Below are 16,214 nucleotides of genomic sequence, written 5' to 3'. Positions count from 1 at the left end.
ATGTTCCATTTTCAAGATTCTTCAGCTCTTATCAACAGGGGGGAGGGAAAACTAAAAGGTACTGAAGAACCAACATCAAAGCACAAGAGATTCAAAAAGCAGCAGTGCTCTGCAGTGGCCAGGCAGCACTGGCTCCTGGGTTATCAGTCCATCTCAAAGTATGAAGTAAGTATCCTTCTTTCTACAGACTAGATCCACAGGCCCTGGATTCAGCCACCCTTTCTGCAGCACACTTAACTCAGTAACCATGTGAAAGTTAAAGCCAAAGTCACATCAGCCTAGTAAGGAAGCTGTTTGAGTTGTTCTTGTTCTCTCTACTCCAGAACCAGCTTACCATAAAAACCATCAAAACACACATACTGGGATTCAGGAGAGCCAGGTTACCCTCCTGACAGTTCACCCTAAGCAAAAGTCATAAGCTTTCCATAACCACTTCATTGTCTCAGAGGCCCTCACTCTCCCCCTCTGTACACAAAGCTTCCCCTTTTTGGAAAGTGTAAAGATACTCAAAACTGTAGTGTGAAAACAAAATCGTGTGTTAGTGATCTTTAAACTGACTTAATGAAGCAGTTTCAATTCCACCCTTCCTTCCTTCCAACTCCACCCTCCTCTTCAAGAGGGAAATTTGTTTGGGTTAACATGGAGGGGGAAAAAGCAAGCTAAAAATAGCCTCCTTTTGCCTTAAAAAAGTTAAAGCTATGAATAAACAGCCTGAAACAGGAATGCAGCTAATCTGCCCACCAAATTCCTACAGTGTTTTCTTGTCCAGCTTTTCAAAACATTTTCATAAGGATCAAACACACAGACTTACATCTGCAGAGTCAGTGGTATCCCAGAACAGCCTGCTTCCATGCAGGTAAGGTAACTGGTTTTGGCATGACGAGGGATGGTTTATGAGAATGGCTGAACCAAGGAGATAGTCTATGACTGCTAAGTACTAGAATATTTGAGCAATCTTCTTGTATCAGGGTAATTAATATAAAAAAAAATAAGAAAAACGCACCAAGAGAACACAAAAACATTTCTCGTTTCCCTTTATTGTGCAACAGACAAACTGCATTATCTCCTAAAAATCTACTTTGCCAGTAAAAAGCATTCGCACCGTTATCTCTGTCTTAGACCCGAGTCACATCTGTCCCTGACAGCAACAGCTGTCAACACTGAAAGAGCAGGGTGATCAGCCATCCTTTTCACCCTGGGCTGGGAGCCAAAGCAAGGTCGGCTTATGTATTTGCAGTGCAAAGCCAAACAACTCTTTATTCTGTTCCCTATGCTATGCCATTAGCAAGCAAGAAGATCAACCCCAGGGACTATCCTTGCAATCTGAATATTTGAACTCAAACTTGATTTTACCCTATTCCCTTTCCACTGTATCACCAGTGAGCTTCAGGTAATGCCCTAAGAGTCACGTGTACTATCCCATCAATGCATACAGAAGCCTCTTGGCAGAGTCACCTTTCATTCCCAGCTTCCCATAGCACGAGGCATCCGAGCATGCTACTGTGGAGTGCTATAGACACTGCTATGATACCTGATATGAGTTACATTTTTAAAAAGAAAACCATCTCCCTCCTCTTACAGCAGATGAGTCCTCTGAAAGGAGAAAGGAAATGTCTCACTTTCATCTCAGAGTTCAGAGGGAATGTTTTATAGCTGTCAATCCTATCAAGGTCTTATTCATTGACACACCAGGGATAGCAACTGTTTTGAGGTAGGCTGTGCAGCCACAAAATAGCCAGGTTCTGAAAAGAGCTTTGGCTGCTGACATTTGGAAAGCAAGGTAAAAGACTTTTCTGTGACCCTGAAGTAAATGTTGAAAGCCAACATGCAACCGACAGGCAGGCCAGATGAGTTAAGCAGATGTGACTACACAAGGCAAAACCACATGAGGAACAAAGCAGCATCTGCTACTGAAATCCCAGGTGAGGAATGTGAACCCAAATTGTCTGTAGCCTCTGGTGTCCCAGGTCCAAGAAAGCACTGTCACTCAGAGAGGCGACACACACTCGGTGATCAGAGTGGGACAGCAGATTTTGGGATCTCACACTCACACCTCGGTATCACTGCCATGGTATACAACCCTGCATTCCCCAGCCACACACAGTACTCATTATCTCATTTTTGACTGCTAAAAAGACTTCAGGAATACCATTCAGGCTGCACAGAAACATTAGAGAAAGACGTTCTGTTTACTCTCGGTTCCTATCCAAGGTCGAAGTGTCCTTTACAGACAGAAAACTGGCACAGAACTCTGTATCATACTACTGATATACTGATACTACTCTGAATTCTCAGAGGGAATCTGCAAGTGGATCAGGTAGCTGAAACTGGACTTGCAGTGCTCTAAACCAGCTACCAGACCATTCTTCCAACAGGCGTATCCACCAGCACACATTTGTGCCTCTTACTCAGAAAGTCTGGTGGCTCAACCAAAGAACAAGCAAGTCAGAGCAAAAAATGCAGGGTGTTGTGGGTCAAGAAAGTAACTGCATCAGCAGGGCTCCAGCATCCACTCTGCATCCAGCATTGCACCAGGGATGACCTGCTCTGCACAGAGCCTTGCTCAAGCGGGTACAACTGCAGACTCCTGCCTTCTCATAGGTGCAGTAGCCAAATGTTGTAGCACACAAAAGGTGTTTGACATCACTAATCTCCAACCTCATCTTTTGTTGCCAGCTAGTTTTATCAGAACCAAGTGGAGGTGGTTTACCCAGGTTCAACAGGGCAGCTTTCCCAGGGCACTGTAAAGAACCAGAAGGGAACAGACATCGACTCAGGAGAAATAGAAAGCAGATTTAAGTGCATATAAACAATCCCCCTTCTGTTCTGAAAGGAAAAAAAAAAAAAATCAAAAAACCAGCCTAGGATGTTTCTTTGCAGAAACACAAAGTCTAGAGCTCCTTTACACTCAGCTCAGTGTATCTCAGATTGTGCATACAGTCACTCCTCCCAGTGACAAGCCTGTACTCCTAAGAAAACACCCACATTCACTACAAATGATTTGTCAGGAATACTAATTGATATAAACCAGAATGTCTTTGCCTCGGTAGAATCAATAGATTCTGCCAAGTATCTATCCACACACCAACAAGCTGCTCCTTTGAGCAGTGTTGTCCATCAGTTGATACAGGAACATCTCACTCAAATCCCTTCTCCTTCCTGCATCGTATGCAGCCAAAATTCATCATCCACAGTAAGATTTACCCATCCATCCATCAGGGAAAATGTCTGCAGACAGGTTCAAGTACATAAGTGTTTAACAGGGGAAAGGCTAGGGGGGAAGACAGGACAGGGTACCATAGACAAGCTCTATGACGAGATCGTGCTTCCTTCAGCAGAGGCAAAGCTTGCTCGCAGGTTTACTAGAGAATCTCAGAGGAGAGTACAGAGACTGATCTCTTCACAGCTCTCTAGCTTTTTCTGTGATGAAACCAGTTACTTCTGCACAATCAGAAGGAAGGAAAGGTCAAGCTAACCACCTCATATGATGCTGACATATCCACTGCATCAGCACCAAGTGCTTTGTACTTGGTTACAGAGAAAGGAGAATTCAAAGAGTTAAGAAATCTCAATTACAATTATCAGGAAGAACAGTGGTACAACCGTGGCCCTGATCAATATTCCTAATACAGAAACTACGCATCTCAGGGCATGTCTGCAGCACTGGAAGCAGTCTTCCAGCTGAGCAGTTGTTTTTTCCTTCAATTCAGCCTCACTTTTAACCACTCTTGATTAAAACAATTACTTTCACTCAATATTCAATTTCTGACAGGTAATATTTTCTACATATGTTGCATGCTGGCTCCATCCTTCCAGGCAAAACACAACAGCTCCCTAAAAACAACCTTTTTTATTTTAAAAGTCATGTATAATTTATGCATCCACAATACCGACATTGGCTAGAGATACACATCGTGCCAAAATCATCTCTACAAGCTTTTAACAGATTTGGGAGGGCATTTTCCTTAACCACTTATGGGTATTTTTGTTCATTTAGTCCTCATGTTTTGGACAAAGTGAACACTTGCACATGCATAGATGTGCTCCTGCCCTTCCAGTCTTGCAGACAGATTCTGCACAGGACATACACAGCTGACATATTCAGCTCTCCCAATGAGGTAAATAATTGTCTGAAAACCAGAGATGGCTTTGCAAGCAATTGTTACACCATTGTTTTAAAGGGTACAAAATATTAAAATACTAAAATCACCTGAGTGTGTTTTACTGAGTTATTGGCAGAGGAGTCGTAGGCAAGTTACAGGGACGTTCACAGACAGCTGCCAGGAGTAGGGAAGCATTTTCTTCACTGCACTTCCTTTAGGCAGAAACTAAATGAGGGAATGAGGATTTTCAAGAGTTTTCATCTGGTATCCAAACAGCACTGAATTAGGTACCCTTCTTACACTGCTGAGAAAATTCCACTATCTCATTTTAAGAGTATATCTAGGAATAGACTCAGGAACATTCCAGCACTGAGTCACCTTTTCTTTTCACCTACCACTGCTGTGACTAGATGCCACACAGGTATGATGTGTTTGCTTCTGGCACTCTGAACAAGTAAGGAAGTTTAATCTTCTTTGCCCAAGCAATACTTTTCTTTCCTTTTTTTATTTAAGTAAGTTTTTCTTTTTGAAGCCATTCTCAGGAACAAAATATTTAGTTCAACTCTCAACTTGGCTATTGGATGAATAACCAGAACACCCACTCAAAGCACACAGTCTTTGATCATTGCCCCTACAAGGTATGCAGGTGGCCAGAAGAGTTTGCAGTGATGAGCTTCCAGTATGACCTTTTGGGGAGTGGGAAGTGTGTGTATCCACGTGGCCAGGGATTCATAAATCAAAGCTTTTTGCAGTAGTAAGTGAACTGACAAAATATAAATATAGACAAATATAATAATCACAGATTCCAGAGAACAAATCCTCACTGGAGAAAACAGAGCGTGTGTAGGAGAAACTCACTGTAATTGGTGGTTTTGCAGATGACACAGGAGATGCAGTTGGAAGGAGCTCTTGATCTCTCACAGCAATAACAGCTGGCCCTTCAATGACACCACTGCAAGACACAAAACAACAGATTCATGAGTAAAACAGGCAGGTGGTGATCAGGAGTCACTTCATAAACAAACTGTTCAATACAGGATTAATGCTCCCTGCTTCACCATCCCCTTCCCCTCCCCTCTGTACTTTCCTACACACTCCTCAACCTCGATGGAGTTTGTTATTAAAATGAAACTCGGGTCACCAAATAAATATTGATTTATTGGAGAAAATCTCTTCTTGCGCATTTCCAATACAGAATTAAAAAAAAAAAAAATAAAAAGAGGTGACTTTTTGACATTGAATCCCCTTGAACATGCAATGGCAACAGACTAAGGTGTGCTGGGCATGCAGAGAAAAGTCCAAGTAAAGCGTGTCTACAGAACAGCACCTCGTACTTTACGGTCCACTAGCAGCCCAAGAAACAAGCTTTGTGGGTCCCAGGGAATAATGCACAGAAACCACTATTCAGAAGAGAGCACAGGCTTACGTTTCCTATACAGGGAAAAGGTCAAGGCAAGGAAGAGTAAAATTAGTAACAATTTCTAAACATTCAAGTTTCTGAGACTGACAAATGCCAATGAAGCAAGCTCAGTTGGTGGCAGCAGTTAATGCAGCAAATATCCACAAATCCAGCACCTTCTAATGGTAAAATGTCACCAAGTGATGCTACACAGGGAGAAGTAAATTTATAGCTATATTCTAATGCAGAGCAACATCCAAATGCATGATCAGCCAATGTGTAACTTTTTAGCTCTACCTACAGAAGCGGCAGTAATGTCTGAGGTGCTGATAAACCTTTCTGAAAAGAACAACCCCTTCCTTTTCCATTGCAGTGGATTATTATAGTGGATAATGAATTACACCACCATTTTGTGGCACAAGATTTTTGTTAATGTATACATTTTCTTAGCATTAAATTTGGAACTACAGATAGATTTTATAGTTAAGCACAATGGAATTAGCCCCACTGTAAATTACTGAAGGTTAAAAAGCTGACCCCTACAAAAGAACTATTACATCCTTACTGACCACACACAAACAAGACAGCACTTTATCTACCCACTTGAAACACATTTGGTCTGTAGATGAACTGCGCCTGGCTTGCCATAGGGTAACTCCTAGGATTTTTTGTTTTAATTTTGCTATTTCAGGTGCTTAATGACGCTAATTTCCAGATGGTCTAGAAATCTAACACACCAGCAAGCAGACTATATCCCTGTTACGTGCAGCAGTGCTGTTGTCTGATGTTTTACTGTCACATAAATCAAGTTGGCCCCAAAGAGGCATCAGGAATGCATTCCCTAAGCACTGTTTTATTTTGATTTTTCTAAAACAAAGAACTAAGGAAGTAGGTATCAAGTGTTTCTTTAGACGAATGAGTTGCCTCATGATTTTTAGATTTGTTTTTTATCCTAAACTTGATAAATACCATAAGCAACATCACCTTTTAAGGCAAAAGGCAGCTGAAAGCAAAATCCTTCTTTTAAGCCAGAGTGACTCATAACAGCAAAGATTCTTCCTAGAAAAACAAACTCAATCATGAACTAAGAACAAGCTAGAAGGCTTAGTGATAACAATTCAAACAAATCCTTTTTTTTCCCCCCATGACTTTTGTGGACTGGATTGGCTGGTTCAAGCAGGTGCTCTTGGCTACTGCAAAAAGGAAAACGAGCTAGACAGATCACTAGCCTGACCCAGTCTTATCATTCATTTGCATCCCTAGAAAGTACAGTAAACACAACACAGATGCACAGGAACACATTTCAGGCCTTATCTTTTCTACAGGAATGCAGGAGGAAGTAGGTATCTGAAGCTGTATCTACACTGCAGTCACACATGCTTTCAACACAGCCGACAATCAGCTCAAGAGATAAGGTAGAGAAGATGCAGAAGCATTCACACATCTGCCTCCAGCAAACCCCTGTAGTTGTGCATAACCCAGTATTGCCATGTCTTCATCAGGCCTGTTAACAAGGCTAATGAAACCCAGGACACGTAGGGCTGTTCACACTGCAATCCTGCCTCCTGAAACAGGGGTTGTTGCTGCCATAACAAGTAGCAGTACTACAGTAATGAGAGGATGTGATCTCAGTAGGCTGCATCTAAATCTACTCCTCAAATCTAGAAGACATCTCAAATCCTCCTCTTTGAGTAGTACCATAGTCATAGCGCAGTCTTCCCTTAACCTGTCCAACATGTGAGCCCAGGCAACTACATTTTCAGCAAAGAAGGTGCTGACACCACCAGCAGAGAGACCAGGGCTCCACTTCCCTCTCCACAATGACCTGTATAACCCCAGGCAAAACATTTTGTCTGCTTGACCCCCACTTCCATTCTCAGGTTGATTTTTTTTGGTCTCCTCTTTTGACCAGGGACCATCTCTTACAAGATGTTTATGTCTATTTATTATTGTTGCTGAGCACAAGGAGGCCTTTAAGCATTAAGTTTAATAACAAGAGGAACCTCAGCTGCAGTGTAACTCCAGTTAGAGCTACAAGGCCTCCCTCAAACCCAGATGCACCAGACATCCTGCTCCAGAGACCAGAGGCATGTGTTTAATCTTTCTGTCCTGGCTTGTGTTAAATGCTTCCCAGCTCTCTGGCATGTCCCACACCACCTGGAGTTCATCTAAAAAACTCTCTGACAACTTCCAACCATCTAGGAGATTCTTTTTTTTCCAGACTAACTTCACAGGTTCTTAAGGGGGGAAACTACAGCTTAGCAAGAGCAGGTGAATTGAGTCCTAACGCCTAAATTCAAACTATCTGATGAAAGATCTGTCACAGACAGCTCAGCTTTACAGGAACCTGGAGTTACACAAGAGTCCTGCTCTCTGATTTCTTGCTTTGAAATACCTCTCCTTGCTCTCCCTACTCCTGCATTCCTTCTTGGGCACTCCTGTCAAAGACAGATCAAGGTGACTTTCTGGTGTAACCCAGGAGAGGTGTTAATTGGGGCTTATATTTATCTGCACATTGGTCAAGAAACCTGGTTTCCAGATGCAGGATACCTCTCAGTGCGCTAGTACTTTTCCAGAGCTTGCTGCTACATCATAGCATCACAGAAGGGTTGTGTTGGAAGGGATGCTAAAGATCATCTCGTCCAAACTGCCTGCCATGGGCAGAGACACCTTCCACTAGACCAGGTTCCTCAGGGCCCCATCCAGCCTGGCCCCGAACACTTGCAGAGATGGGGCATCCACAGTTTCTCTGGACAATCTGTTCCAGTGTCTTACCATCCTCACAGTAAAGAATTTCTTCCAAATACATAATGGAAATCTATCCTCTTTCAGTTTAAAACCATTACACGTTATTCTACCACTACACTCTGATAGAGATTTCATCCTTATCTTTCCTGTAGGTTCTCTTTAAAGTACTGGAAGGCCACTATAAATTCTCCCTGGAGCCTTCTCTTCTCCAGGCTGAAAAACCCCAACACTGTCAGTCTGTCCTCATAGGACAGGTGCTCCAGGCCTCTGGTCACCTGTGTGGTCCCCCTCTGGACCCATTCTAACAGGTCCACGTCCTTCTATGTTGTGGGCCCCAGAGCTGGACACAGTACTCCAGGTGGGGTCTCATGAGAGTGGAGCACAGGGGTAGAACCACCTCCCTTGACTTGTGGGCCACGCTACTTTTGATGCAGCCCAGGATACAGCTGATTTTCTGGGCTGTGAGCACACATTCATTTTTTTCATCCACCAGTACCCCCCAAGTTCTTCTCCTTAGGGCTGCTCTCAGTCCACTGCTGCCCAGCTCATATTTGTGTTTGGAAATTGCCCCAAGCCATGTGCAGGACTCCAGCCTGGGAGTATCCCTCAGGATGACATCCCTTCCCTCCAGCATTGTCAACCACACCACACAGCTTGATGTCATCAGCAAACTTTCACTCAATCCCACTGTCCATGTCACCAACAAAGATATTAACTAACAGTGGTCCCAATACAGGCCCCTGAGGGACTACACTCATCACTGGTCTCCATCCAGACACTGAACAACTGACCACTACTTTCTGGATGCGACCATCCAGCCAATTCCTTATCCACCGAGTGCTCCACCCATCAAATCCATGTCTCTCCAGTTTACAGACAAGGATCTCTCCAGTTCAGAGACAAGGATATAATATGGGACAGTATCAAATGCTTTGTAAAAGTTGAGGTAGATGACGTCAGTTGCTCTTCGCTCATCCACCAACTCTGTAACACAGTGATAGAAGGCCATCGGATTTGTCAGGCACAGTTTGCCCTTAGTGAAGCCATGTTGGCTGTCACCCATCATCTCCTTATTCTCCATATGCCTCAGCACAGTTTCCAGGAAGATCTGCTCCATGGTTTTGCCAAGCACAGAGGTGAGACTTACTGGACTGCTGAAAGGCAAAGGAGACACTTGGTACAATGATATGCTAAAATTGCCTGAGTTTTCATTCTTCTGAGCTCAATTTTTTTTTCTTTCCCTTAAATCAGAAAACAGCTTCACCTTTTGAGGCAAGACCCATACTGCATACAAAGCTGCAGCCATTGGGGCAGCAATCCCAAGAAACTGAATCATTATCAACAAAGACATCATCAATAGCATTTGATGGTGACCCTAAAAAGGTGGAAAGGTTTTGCTACGTGGGTCTTCCCATGAGGCATTACAACATGGCCTCTTTTTGACAGTGTTCACATAGATACCCAGGACTAGATATCACCAGGGACAACAGGAAGCAGGGAACTGTCCCGATTTCTGTCACAACAGCACACAGGGCAAATATCTGTAGTACAACTCAACTTCCCTGTCTTGAAGAGAACACACAAATTCCTAGTGCCACATAGATTAGGCATAGCAACCTTCATCAGTGGTAAGGGGTATTTTTCAGTCTTTGCTCTGACTTCAACTACTGCAACTACTTCAGGAAATTTAATGACTGCCTGTACTCTGCTTACATTAGCACACAGTGCCTACAACAAAAAAAAAGCTATTCTCTGAAGTCCTACTAAACACAAGAGGTAGTTGAAAATATATTTTAAAGCAGACATGAGTACTGCTTGCTCGTTTTTAAGAGAAAAAATACCGAAAAGAAATGTCAGCAAGTTTCTTCTCTTTACCACTACCCACCAGTCTCCTACCTATCCCTTCTTTTTTATGTGTTTTTTTTTTTTTAAATTAATGTTGTATTTTTTGCCCACATGCTCTCCCCTCAAACAAAACTCTACTTGACAACTTGCAATTATTGGAAATCTCTTCCTTCAATTTCTATTGCTTGATGCAAGACATCTTCGCACCCTCAGAAAAGACTACAAGTCTCCTGCCGTGACCATACCCACCACCATGTATTCAAAATCCAGCAAAACTGCCAGGTAAGCTATCTCCAGCTGATACCTTAACTATATGTTATATATATATATAAGGCATAGGGGAATATATAAATAATTATTCCCTTCCAACTCCTATTTTAGGATTTTATGAACTCTACACTATTCTCATCTTCCTTACATCAGCATTAACCCTGACAACCATATTCCTGCAACATTAATTCACTCTTGTCTCTGGAAACCACTGGATTGATTTTGCTACTGGAGTTACTCTTTACTATGTCCAGACTATGCAACTGCAGCATGCCTACATGGATCAGCTCTTAAACTGATGAGCACATGTAACTTCTACTAGAGTTAGTGCAAACAGCAGATTGTCGCTCAGGCACTCTGCCCTAAACATCCACTTGCACTCTGCATCCCTCCTGTGAGCTTGACAAGGCTTTGTTAAATATTTGCATCCTGTGTTTCTGCTTGCAAAGGCATCTGTGCTCAGCACTTAGCACTGACAGGCTGGAAGATCTGTGATCCTCCTCTGGCTGTTCCCAAGCCTCAGTCTAACTGGTGAGAAAGTCCCCTCTTCTCATGCAGAGAAGCCTCTCATTTTTATCACTTTTATTCCCAACTGCAGAGAAAACAGATGAGGTTTTAAGGTCTTACATGCCCTGGGCACTCTAGATGGAATAACCAACATGAACAACCCATCTTTTCGGTAGGATGAGAGGTCCCAGTGCATTCTAAGGCAGTTACTCCTCAAAGCAAATAAACCTACAAAGGAGGCTGAAACACAGCTGACTCCTGAAGGCCTCTCTGCATTAACCACTGCTTTCCATCATTTTCATCTAATTCTCAATGTCTGCCTTTGCATCTAGTATTACTAGATCCCAAGATCTCTGTGGGACATGCTACACCTCAGAGAGCACAGGAACAGCTCCCATGGTAGCTCCTTCTGCCAGAAGGGAGAGGTTGCCTGAGGATGACCGTTCATTCGTAATTCAGATACTATTATGATCTGCACTAACAATGTAACAGTTTCAATATTCATAATTAAAGTGATTAGAAGTTCAAAACATGAAACAATTATTAAGGTCAACAGCTTTAAACTTGGGTTTCCATTTTTAGCTGTTAAGCCTAAAAAAAAAGGGCTGATTCTCCTTGATTAGTAATTATGAAAATATATAGATGTTTAGATTAAAATACCCCATACACTGAAGTTCAGCATGCAAATTTGTTAAGGAAGATACATCACCATTCATTTATCTATGAAGATATGCAATAAATGATATATTTATTCAAATTTCATTTTTTCCTGTTTGATAAGAATGAATGATGGATTTGCTTTTTACTAAAGTTGGGGTGGGTTTTTTGTTTCTTTCTTTCTTCTTTTGTTTTATTGTCATTGTTTGTTTGTTTAACTTTGAGTGTCCTTGAAGGAAAATTGATGTTAAGGAAACTTCCCTGTCTGACCATCCAGGAGCCACTCTGTCAGTCACTCTCTCACCACTCCAGACTTTCACTGCTGGGACTGAAGCCCCTTCACATCAGGCAGCTCCAGTAACCCAGTGGGTGCCCCGCTTGATTGCCTGCACATCCCACAGTCAGACAAGTTTCCCTCACTGGCTCAGCTCTGGGTTTCTCACAGTAGAGTCCCAGATGCCTGGTTCCTTCAAGTCATTTAATCGTGGTTCAGTAACACAGAAACAGTTCAAACTGGTGCCCCTGGGGAGGGACCCCCCTCAAAGGAATCCGTGGGATTTTGTACCCTCACAGTCCCTGTGCCCATTCCAATTTGGTCTGGGGTATTCTCATTGTTTACTTGGGTTCTACAGAGTCTCTGGGTGACTGACCACTCCTACACCCTGCACCCCCTGCCAGTGCCACAGGATCCTGTGCCCTTTGTCAGTGCCAGATCACGGCCCCCTTGCCTGGGGGTCCCACCATTTCCCTCCACCCAGAGCACAACCTGTAGCTCACCCTGCAACTGCACATCCAGCTGGGTGTATACCTCAACAATTGAAACCCAATAAAATCTGCAGAAGCAGCATTTAATTACTACCTGAACTGCCTCAAACTTGATGACTCACGAAGAGAATAAAGTACGTTTAACAAACTTTGCATTTTAAATTGTTTTTAAAATAGCATTATCTATAATGAAAGAAAGTAAGGAAAGGTGACTGGTTCTACCAGAATAAAGAGAGTATCTCACCCTCCCTGCTTCAGTCTTTCTTGAATCCCTCCCTGGCCTAAGTTATATGGCATTCTCAATTCCCAATCAGTCTCACAACTTCACAAGTTGTGGAACTGCTATTGGTGTAGAACTTAAATGACAAATATTCTCCCTAAACCTACAGAATAGGCTACTGCTCTCACAGATTATCATGGCACTGCAATGAACTCTTTTTCCAGACAATTAGGCCATTGATTTCCTGTGATTTGAGCACCTTCATTTTCCTTTAAAGCCCTAGCTAAACCTGCACTAGTAAATACTTCTTCATTTAAGTGCTATTAAATGGTTAGGGAAAGTTTAAATCTTGACCTGATTTGTAATTATTTCAAATTCACCACTGAAGAGGTTTCTTTTCAGAAAATACATTTAATTGTGTATCTATGATCATACACACACACAAATACAGACATAGCACTGTTTAAATGCATTGATTCCAGTACTCATCCAGTGATTCTTAAAACTGTTCCAGGGCTTTCAGAAACAGAGGGTGTTTTTAAAATATAATGGGTACTCAGCTCCTGAAATATTCCTAGTGAACATAGCCAACTATCTCCCACTGTAAGCCTTTAAACAGAGGTCGGAGGTATTTTCTAAAGGAGTAATTCCAATTCTCAAAGAGCTGACACATCTCTTAGAGTATCCCAATATTGCACACATCTGTCCCTCTGTCAGCCATATAAGCATAAGAAGGACTGCCCTTCCCATGCTGTGATTGGTATGGACCTGAGACACTATGAGCACGGCAAAACCAGCAACAGCAGGATCCTCCCCACTCTCCAAGCTCTTTCTGAGCAAGGGTAATACAACACTGCCTGAGCTCACTGATAGTTTACTAGCTAGGTCTAGGGTCCCACCACACTCTTTCAGAGATGTTTGTGGCATGACGTTGAGTCACAGCAGCACTTCAAGCCATCCTGAGATCATTCCCAACACTTGACATCATGCAGGAAAACCTTCCCAAGGAGTCTGCTGCAGAGCTGGGAGATAAACAAAGTGCACCATGTTCCCAGTGAGCACCCAGCTCCACAGGGAGTAATGGCCAGGTAAATGTTATCCCACAGGCATGCCCTGAGCAAACACGCAGAGGCACCTGTGGAGGAGCAAGGTAAGACAGGAAAATCAGCCACTGTAGGCAAAGGAAATTTTGATGGTAACAACAACAATTTACATGTCACTTAATTTCCTACCTCAATCAGTAAAATGAATTTTTCCAATGCAGTAATATCTGCAAAGTACTCACTTGTCTTTTTTTTTTTATTATTTAAAGCTTCTCAGTTTTTTCTTTTAAGCTAGTGACTTAAAACAACTGTTACCTCAATTTTGTTGCTGTGGATACACCAAGACATATATTTTGCTCCCAGAAAATCTCCATGGCAGTAAACTACATCATACAATTTTTACCACGGTATTTCCAGGGACACACCTATCCTATCTTTGCCCTTTGTAGTAACTTCACGGAGGTTAAACCAACACATTCCCAATTTTTTAGGCAAGTTTAGGTCCTTTGCTCTCCTAAACCAACCATCCAAAATACACAAACCAAGTAAGTTTTCCATTTCGGATTGCAGCGATTCCCTCTGCTCTGATCTTCCATCTGGCCACAGGGTAAGTGGATCTGGCCCCAGGCCCCCGTGCTGGCAGGGCAGCGCAGCATTGCTGCGAGCACATCAGCCTGCCATTACAAACAACCCTGGCTGGGCCAGAATCGCTGCAGCTATGGCAGGCACTTCGTGGTAAGTGAACAACTACTGTGCAGTAATTTCAGAGCACTGGTGTTTGGCAACAGTGAGAGCACTGAATGTGACTTAGTCAGAGGGTGAAGTAAAGCACAGCACAGAGACATCTGGGCCAGGACAGTAGCATTCACATTGTTTAAAGAGTTCTTCACTGTGACAAGTGCTGCTCTAAGCAACTTTCTGACAGTCTTAACTGCTGGATTCCCCCACAGACTTGCAGGCAGGCCCATGTTCCCACCTGTCTGGGGTGAGGATTCACATTCAGTTTGCTTCCACCCAAACCCTGTTAGACACACAATCACCCTCCTCTCCTGCCACAGAGCATCCCCAGGACTTCACAGCCCACTGCCCTACCCTTCTCAAGGGGTGCAAAATTTTGGATGACTTGGGTAACACTCTCAAACACACAGACCCAGTGAAAAGATGAAAGGCTTATTATAGGATAACTGCACAAAGTGCATTGAAAACTTATTTGTGATCTATATAGAAATCAAAATATCACTTTTCAGGCAGAATCAACTGCAGTTTATAACCCACACTTATTCGCACAGTTTACAAAGCATCTAAACCAGTATCTAGGTACTAGTTACCTATACCAAAAGTACTAAACAACTATACAGATTGCTGGTACCTCAAACATCTCCCCTCTGGAGAAGGATTTAAGAAATTCATTTAATGGGATCATTAGCACTATTAGGCCTTGGGAAAACGAAACACATCTCATGAAGAATGTGTTTGCTTTAAGTTTCACTGCAGAAATGTAGGTTGGTTTAAACTACTGCAAATATTTTGGAACATTTTACACTCAGTCAGGAAACACTAGATGGTTTCAGAATCAACATCTTTAAATTATTTAAAGGTTTTTTGAAAGTTTTGTGCAGAATCAGTTACAGTAATGCCACATTGCACCACAGAGGTTAAAGCAACTTGACAGCAGATGCAGTTCTCTACCTCCTTTCCTGATCCCTATTATACAGGCAAAGTAGTTACCTACGGGGCTCGAGTCTTCACTTCTCTGCTCTTGAGTCCTCACATACAATAGAGACAACATTCCAACTAATTGGTCCATCTTGCAAACAAAACCTGCCCTTTGAATCCATCTCTCACAATACCTGTTCACTATGTTTAACTCAGAAAATTTCTGGTTTTGTTTGAGGCAGACTGGGCAGTACAGCATACAAATAACTACTTGCCTATACTTAACAAAAACAAGGGAAAACAGGAAAAGACACATATGTAATATATCCATAAAAATATGAAAAAAAAGTGCTAAGCTCCATACAAGTCTATCATAAGACAAAGTTTCTGAAATTTATAGAAGACAAAATCATCTTGGAGCTTCTGAAATTTATAGAAGACAAAAAGCATCCACACCAAAAAAACCCCAAACTTAAAGCATTTCACTTCAACTGTCCTTCTGTCTTGCAGTTTGCTACAATCACACAAGAGCTGGTCAAGTGGATTAAATGCTACAGGTGGAGATTAAACTTGCAGGGATAACAATTGTTCACTGGTCAATAGTACTCTAACACCATCATGGCTAACCAGCATATTTCTTGTTAGAATCACACCAGGCCCACAGGTCAATAACAATGGGGATGTCTATCTTTACCTCTGCCAGCAGTTTCTGCCATCTGCCTTTGCTTTTCCATCTCACCTTCAGCCTGGCAGAGTCTAAAACTACTATCTAGTTCATACTTCATACACATACTGTTATTCACTTTGTACAGCTAGTGCTGTACTCTACTGTAATCTCAATACTTGACTGATACTCATCCATTACTACACTAGAATGCATTACTCTAATGAAAAATGCCTCTTAACACAGAACCCAAAGCAAGCAGGCCCCTTACAGAAATGTCTGCTTATACAGCATTGTAAGCAACTGGGGTTGTCTGAAGACCATGACTTAGCTGGTC

The 16,214-nt window shown here is 42.5% G+C and overlaps 1 protein-coding gene across 3 annotated transcripts in view; it reads right to left on the bottom strand.

Annotated features, from left to right (window-relative positions):
• TSPAN4 (tetraspanin 4) overlaps window positions 1-16,214 on the bottom strand; it is a 435,304-nt gene that overhangs the window by 362,386 nt on the left and 56,704 nt on the right. For 2 of the 3 annotated variants that reach the window (XM_051804242.1, XM_051804246.1), the window contains exon 2: window positions 4,962-5,055. The gene's annotated coding sequence lies outside the window, so the exon portion shown is untranslated. Of the gene's footprint in view, window positions 1-4,961; window positions 5,056-16,214 lie in introns of those variants that run through there. The other variant, XM_051804247.1, reaches the window with a different exon arrangement.

The sequence above is a fragment of the Manacus candei genome, unplaced genomic scaffold, assembly GCF_025592945.1.
Source record: "Manacus candei isolate 608988 ecotype Guabito, Panama unplaced genomic scaffold, ASM2559294v1 h1tg000060l, whole genome shotgun sequence".
In the NCBI taxonomy this organism is placed as follows: domain Eukaryota; kingdom Metazoa; phylum Chordata; class Aves; order Passeriformes; family Pipridae; genus Manacus; species Manacus candei.
The sequence above is the reverse complement of the archived record's forward strand: the minus strand, read 5'-3'. Positions and strand labels throughout refer to the sequence as shown.